At 39.1% G+C, this 6722-nt stretch overlaps 1 non-coding gene across 1 annotated transcript; it reads right to left on the bottom strand.

Moving 5' to 3' along the window:
* Positions 1-3328: 3328 nt before the first annotated feature.
* On the bottom strand, positions 3329-3546 carry LOC129476646 (small nucleolar RNA U3). Its single transcript, XR_008655054.1, has one exon. It is a non-coding gene; the product is annotated as a small nucleolar RNA U3 (small nucleolar RNA).
* Between the last annotated feature and the right edge of the window lie 3176 nt (positions 3547-6722).

Raw genomic sequence — 6722 nt, 5'->3', positions numbered from 1 at the left:
GGTTTTTGCCATTACTTTGGCAAAAACTGCAATTACTTACTTTTGCACCAACCTAAATATCAGTAATTCTTTTTTTTTTTTTTTTTTTTTTTTTTTTTTTTTTTTTTAAGACAGTCTTGCTCTGTCACCAGGCTAGAGTGCAGTGGCGCATCTAGGCTCACTGCAACCTTGGACTCCCTGGTTCAAGCGATTCTCCTGCCTCAGCCTCCAGAGTAGCTGGGATTATAGGCACACGCCACCACGCCCAGATGATTTTTGTCTTTTTTTTTTTTTTTTTTTTTTAGTAGACACGGGGTTTCACCATGTTGGCCAGGATTGTCTTGATCTCTTGACCTTGTGATCCGCCCACCTTGGCCTCCCAAAGTGCTGGGATAACAGGTATGAGCCACCGCGCCCAGCCAATTCTTTCATTTTAAGTTGCTGATGAGCAATCCATTGTATGAATATACAATGTTATCTCTTTGGGAGATTGTCGTGGAACTTCTGTTAAGGGAAGTATTTTTTCTTACTTTTTTATTTATGGCAAATAAAATTGTGGAATCACTAAATTAAGGCCCAAGTTATGCAAGAGAACAGATCATTATGTCATATAATTTCAGAAAGGCAATGCAGCCCTCACAACAAAATCTTTCTTACTTGCTTCCTAATGCCAGAAATTTAATAGGGAGCCAAGACTTTTATTCCATAATAAGCATTAATATTTAAAAGGCATGTGTGTATTACAAATATAAACAGTTTTAAAATTATACTGAAGTGTTAATGACCTATCCTTTCTTGACAGTAGAGTATGTATGCTATCACTTATCCAAATCCTCAACTGACATTAATAATCATGCTACTTTGGGTATATACCCAGTAATGGGATGGCTGGGTCAAATGGTATTTCTAGTTCGAGATCCCTGAGGAATCGCCACACTGACTTCCACAATGGTTGAACTAGTTTACAGTCCCACCAACAGTGTAAAAGTGTTCCTATTTCTCCACATCCTCTCCAGCACCTGTTGTTTCCTGCTTTTTTAATGATGGCCATTCTAACTGGTGTGAGATGGTATCTCACTGTGGTTTTGATTTGCATTTCTCTGATGGCCAGTGATGAGGAGCATTTCTTCATGTGTTTTTTGGCTGCATAAATGTCTTCTTTTGAGAAGTGTCTGTTCATGTCCTTTGCCCACTTTTTGATGGGGTTGTTTGTTTTCTTCTTGTAAATTTGTTTGAGTTCATTGTAGATTCTGGATATTAGCCCTTTGTCAGATGAGTAGGTTGCAAAAATTTTCTCCCATTGTGTAGGTTGCCTGTTCACTCTGATGATAGTTTCTTTTGCTGTGTAGAAGCTCTTTAGTTTAATGAGATCCCATTTGTCAATTTTGGCTTTTGTTGCCATTGCTTTTGGTGTTTTAGACATGAAGTCCTTGCCCACGCCTATGACCTGAATGGTATTGCCTAGGTTTTCTTGCAGGATTTTAATGGTTTTAGGTCTAACATATAAGTCTTTAATCCATCTTGAATTAATTTTTGTATAAGGTGTAAGGAAGGGATCCAGTTGCAGCTTTCTACATATGGCTAGCCAGTTTTCCCAGCACCATTTATTAAATAGGGAATCCTTTCCCCATTTCTTGTTTTTGTCAGGTTTGTCAAAGATCAGATAGTTGTAGCTATGCGGCATCATTTCTGAGGGCTCTGTTCTGTTCCATTGATCTATGTCTCTGTTGTGGTACCAGTACCATGCTGTTTTGGTTACTGTAGCCTTGTAGTATAGTTTAAAGTCAGGTAGCGTGATGCCTCCAGCTTTGTTCTTTTGGCTTAGGATTGACTTGGCGATGAGGGCTCTTTTTTGGTTCCATATGAACTTTAAAGTAGTTTTTTCCAATTCTGTGAAGAAAGTCATTGGTAGCTTGATGGGGATGGCATTGAATCTATAAATTACCTTGGGCAGTATGGACATTTTCACGATATTGATTCTTCCAACCCATGAGCATGGAATGTTCTTCCATTTGTTTGTATCCTCTTTTATTTCATTGAGCAGTGGTTTGTAGTTCTCCTTGAAGAGGTCCTTCACATCCCTTGTAAGTTGGATTCCTAGGTATTTTATTCTCTTTGCAGCAATTGTGAATGGGAGTTCACTCATGATTTGGCTCTCTGTTTGTCTGTTATTGGTGTACAAGAATGCTTGTGATTTTTGTACATTAATTTTGTATCCTGAGACTTTGCTGAAGTTGCTAATCAGCTTAAGGAGATTTTGGGCTGAGACAATGGGGTTTTCTAGATATACAATCATGTCATCTGCAAACAGGGACAATTTGACTTCCTCTTTTCCTAATTGAATACCCTTTATTTCCTTCTCCTGCCTGATTGCTCTGGCCAGAACTTCCAGCACTATGTTGAATAGGAGCGGTGAGAGAGGGCATCCCTGTCTTGTGCCAGTTTTCAGAGGGAATGCTTCCAGTTTTTGCCCATTCAGGATGATATTGGCTGTGGGTTTGCTGCTATAAAGACACATGCACACGTATGTTTATTGCGGCACTATTCACAATAGCAAAGAGTTGGAACCAACCCAAATGTCCAACAACGATAGACTGGATTAAGAAAATGTGGCACATATACACCATGGAATACTATGCAGCCATAAAAAATGATGAGTTCGTGTCCTTTGTAGGGACATGGATGAAACTGGAAAACATCATTCTCAGTAAACTATCGCAAGGACAAAAAACCAAACACCGCATGTTCTCACTCATAGGTGGGAATTGAACAATGAGAACTCATGGACACAGGAAGGGGATCATCACACTCCGGGGACTGTTGTGGGGTGGGGGGAGGGGGGAGGGACAGCATTAGGAGATACACCTAATGCTAAATGACGAGTTAATGGGTGCAGGAAATCAACATGGCACATGGATACATATGTAACAAAACTGCACATTGTGCACATGTACCCTAAAACCCTAAAGTATAATAAAAAAAAAAAAAAATCATGCTACTTTTATATTTTGATTTCCAGTGGAATCTCAGGATTCCTCTCATCAAATTATCCCAGGCAGGAACTATCAATCCATCACAGCTGACATACCATCTCTGGCTTAATTCCTGTGTGTGTGTGTGTGTGTGTGTGTGTGTGTGTGTGTGAGAGAGAGAGAGAGAGAGAGAGAGAGAGGAGGGAGAATCTTTGGTGCAGCTTAGAACTAGACAGAGGGGATGTATAGATCAAAAAGAGAAGCAAAGTCACATTTTCTCCTGCAATTACATTTGAAAGCCTATGAGGTTTGGGTAGCCAGGATGCGGTAAATTCCTTTTTCTTTTATTTTTTACTTTTAATAACATAAACAGGAGCCACTCAGAACGCATCCTGTCCTCTTACTCTCTCAGTGAAAGAGAACAATCAACGTCAATGGCAAATGGCAGTTGCAGTGAGGCAACACAATACTGAGGGCCGGCTTTATGCTCAGGAGAGAACGCTGCACCTCCTCCTCAAGTTTTCTGGTGCTCTACACATTCACATTAACTCCTCTAGTAATAAGCTATAAAAATGATCCCTGAAAGTATAGCCTTAGTAAATTATTAGTTAACTGAAGCTGTAAGAAATCAGTGTAGTAACAACAAACAATGACAAAAACAACTGTTACTATTACTACTTTTACTGAGAGCTTTGTGTTGGGCTTTATGGCAAGTGATTCACCTAAATTGTCTCATTTAATCCTCAAAACTCTTCCAGGCCAATATTATTATTGAGCTGAGATCCAAATCCAGGTTATCTGATTTTATATCCCGAGTTCTTTGGAAACCACTACTCTTTACTGACACTGAGATAACTGGATTTCTTTAAGGCTACATAGAAGCCCTTCCCAACTCTTATTAAAGGTGTCTGAGTCCACTTTCCTGTCCTAATAAGAATATAGCAACCATCACTGAAGATCTTAAAGTTATCATTCTTACCATCAGTGGTAACATGATAGAACGATTAATATAATAAAACTGTCAGTGGCACGAGTGTAAGAAATTAGGTATAGGCGATTCATCTCCCCTCTTTAGTTCTAAATACCAAATGATTACAAAAACACGCACACTCAGAGTTAAATTTTGAATTATGTATGAAACTAAAAGTATCAATAAATTTATCAAACATGTAACACATCTACTATGTACCATTTGTTAGACTTAAAGCTCCAGGAGAGCAAAGACCCATCTTGTTCTCTTCAATATTCCCATCACCATACACCTGGTAAAATGTAGGTGCTCAACAAATATTTTTTGAGTGGATGGAGGGATGAATGTATAAATGTATGCACAACTGCCATTGTACTGAACTATGGCACAGGAGCTTGATGTCTAATGTTGGTAATTTGCCTAAAATGGTGGCGTTAGTACAGGGATCTTGTGCGATGGGTAAAAGTTTTATGTTTCTGCCTATTAGACATCTGGAATTACTGTGAACAATATGTAAGGAATAAACAAAATTTTGTCTTCTATGTGTGTCTGATATTTTCCCCCAATAACTTAATGGTTAAGGTTCTATTTTCAACAGAGAGAAGCTTGCTTCCTTTTTTAAAAAAGCTGGATATATTGACATTGACAGGAGAATATAAATACTGTGTCCATTGTGATTTTTACATTGGATGCTACATTTTTAAAAATGCAAAATAACAAAAGGAGGAATGGAATTCCCGACCATCCATTGCATAGTTAAAATGTATTACATGGTAAGGTAGTCTTTTTCAAAAATAAGTCAGCGTTGGTTCAGTATTGAGAAAATGCTTCAGTGGTTTTGTAAAATTGAAAGTAGCACGTTCCTAATCTAATGAAATTGAACATTCAAATTTGTCTCATTTTCTCCTGAAATTATGCACAGAACCTGGGACAATGGCAAGCAACTTACCCAAGCATATTTCTATGGTAGCTCAGATTTCCTATTTTTCTGCCTCACACCAAAGCAGTACAAATGGCACACTTGCAAAGTTGCAGTGGTGCCCTTGTCCCCTCAGCATCAAATGCAATTGGATGCTGTTGAGCAGGAACTAGGAGGCTTATATTGCTCATAAGAACAGTGCCAGTCAATCACTCAATTGGAACCACCCTTTAGGCCCAGGTGGGTGAAGCAGATTATTTTTCCTTAAAGGGTAAAGGGAACGATGAACATATTTCTTGCTATCTCTTGCAGCCCCAGAGTGAAAATCATCTGTGAGGAAGGTCACAAATACCAATATAAATTTTCCTTTACAATCATAGTAACCATTCTAGGATTATGTTCCAAGAAATGTTACCAGCAATAAAAATCAAGGGCTTGTGTTCCAGAGTGACACCTTGATTTGGAAGAGGAATTCAGGTGGGTTTTTTGATAGTTTATAGGTAACGATTGCTGTGGTGCCAAGGTATGAAGATATTTGATGATACCAGTCCTAAAGCTGATTTTTTGAAAGATTGGCAGCTTGCTGAATTCTTTTTTTTTTTTTGATTCCCTATTCTTTTTTTTAAATTTTAATTTTCTTTTTAAATTATACTTTAAGTCCTAGGGTACATGTGCACAACGTGCAGGTTTGTTACATATGTATACATGTGCCATGTTGGTGTGCTGCACCCATTAACTCCTCATTTACATTAGGTATATCTCCTGGTGCTATCCCTCCCCCTTTCCCCCACCCTATGACAGGCCCCAGTGTGTGATGTTCCCCTTCCTGTGTCCAAGTGTTCTCATTGTTCAATTCCCACCTATGAGTGAGAACATGTGGTGTTTGGTTTTCTGTCCTTGCAATAGTTTGCTCAGAATGATGGTTTCTAGCTTCATCCATGTCTCTACAAAGGACATGAACTCATCGTTTTTTATGGCTGCATAGTATTCCATGGTGTGTATGTGCCATATTTTCTTAATCCAGTCTATCATTGATGGACATTTGGGTTGGTTCCAAGTCTTTAATATTGTGAATAGTGCCGCAATAAACATACGTGTGCATGTGCCTTTATAGCAGCATGATTTATAATCTTTTAGGTATATACCCAGTAATGGGATGGCTGGGTCAAATGGTATTTCTAGTTCTAGATCCTTGAGTAATTGCCACACTCTCTTCCACAATGGTTGAACTAGTTTACAGTCCCATCAACAGTGTAAAAGTGTTCCTATTTCTCCACATCCTCTCCAGCACCTGTTGTTTCTTGACTTTTTAATGATCACCATTCTAACTGGTGTGAGATGGTATTTTATTGTGGATTTGATTTGCATTTCTCTGATGGCAAGTGATGATGAGCATTTTTTCATGTGTCTGTTGGCTGCATAAATTTCTTCTTTTGAGAAGTGTCTGTTCGTATCCTTTACCTACTTGTTAATGAGGTTGTTTTTTTCTTGTAAATTTGTTTGAGTTCTTTGCAGATTCTGGATATTAGCCCTTTGTCAGATGAGTAGATCACAAAAATTTTCTCCCATTTTGTAGGTGGCCTGTTCACTCTGATGGTAGTTTCTTTTGCTGTGCAGAAGCTCTTTAGTTTAATCAGATCCCGTTTGTCAATTTTGGCTTTTGTTGCCATTGCTTTTGGTGTTTTAGAAATGAAGTCCTGGCCGGGCGCGGTGGCTCACGCTTGTAATCCCAGCACTTTGGGAGGCCGAGGCGGGCGGATCACGAGGTCAGGAGATCGAGACCACGGTGAAACCCCGTCTCCACTAAAAATACAAAAAAATTAGCTGGGCGTGGTGGCGGGCGCCTGTAGTCCCAGCTACTCGGAGAGGCTGAGGCAGGAGA

Source organism: Symphalangus syndactylus, chromosome X, assembly GCF_028878055.3.
Source record: "Symphalangus syndactylus isolate Jambi chromosome X, NHGRI_mSymSyn1-v2.1_pri, whole genome shotgun sequence".
NCBI classification, from domain to species: Eukaryota; Metazoa; Chordata; class Mammalia; order Primates; family Hylobatidae; genus Symphalangus; species Symphalangus syndactylus.
The sequence above is the reverse complement of the archived record's forward strand: the minus strand, read 5'-3'. Positions and strand labels throughout refer to the sequence as shown.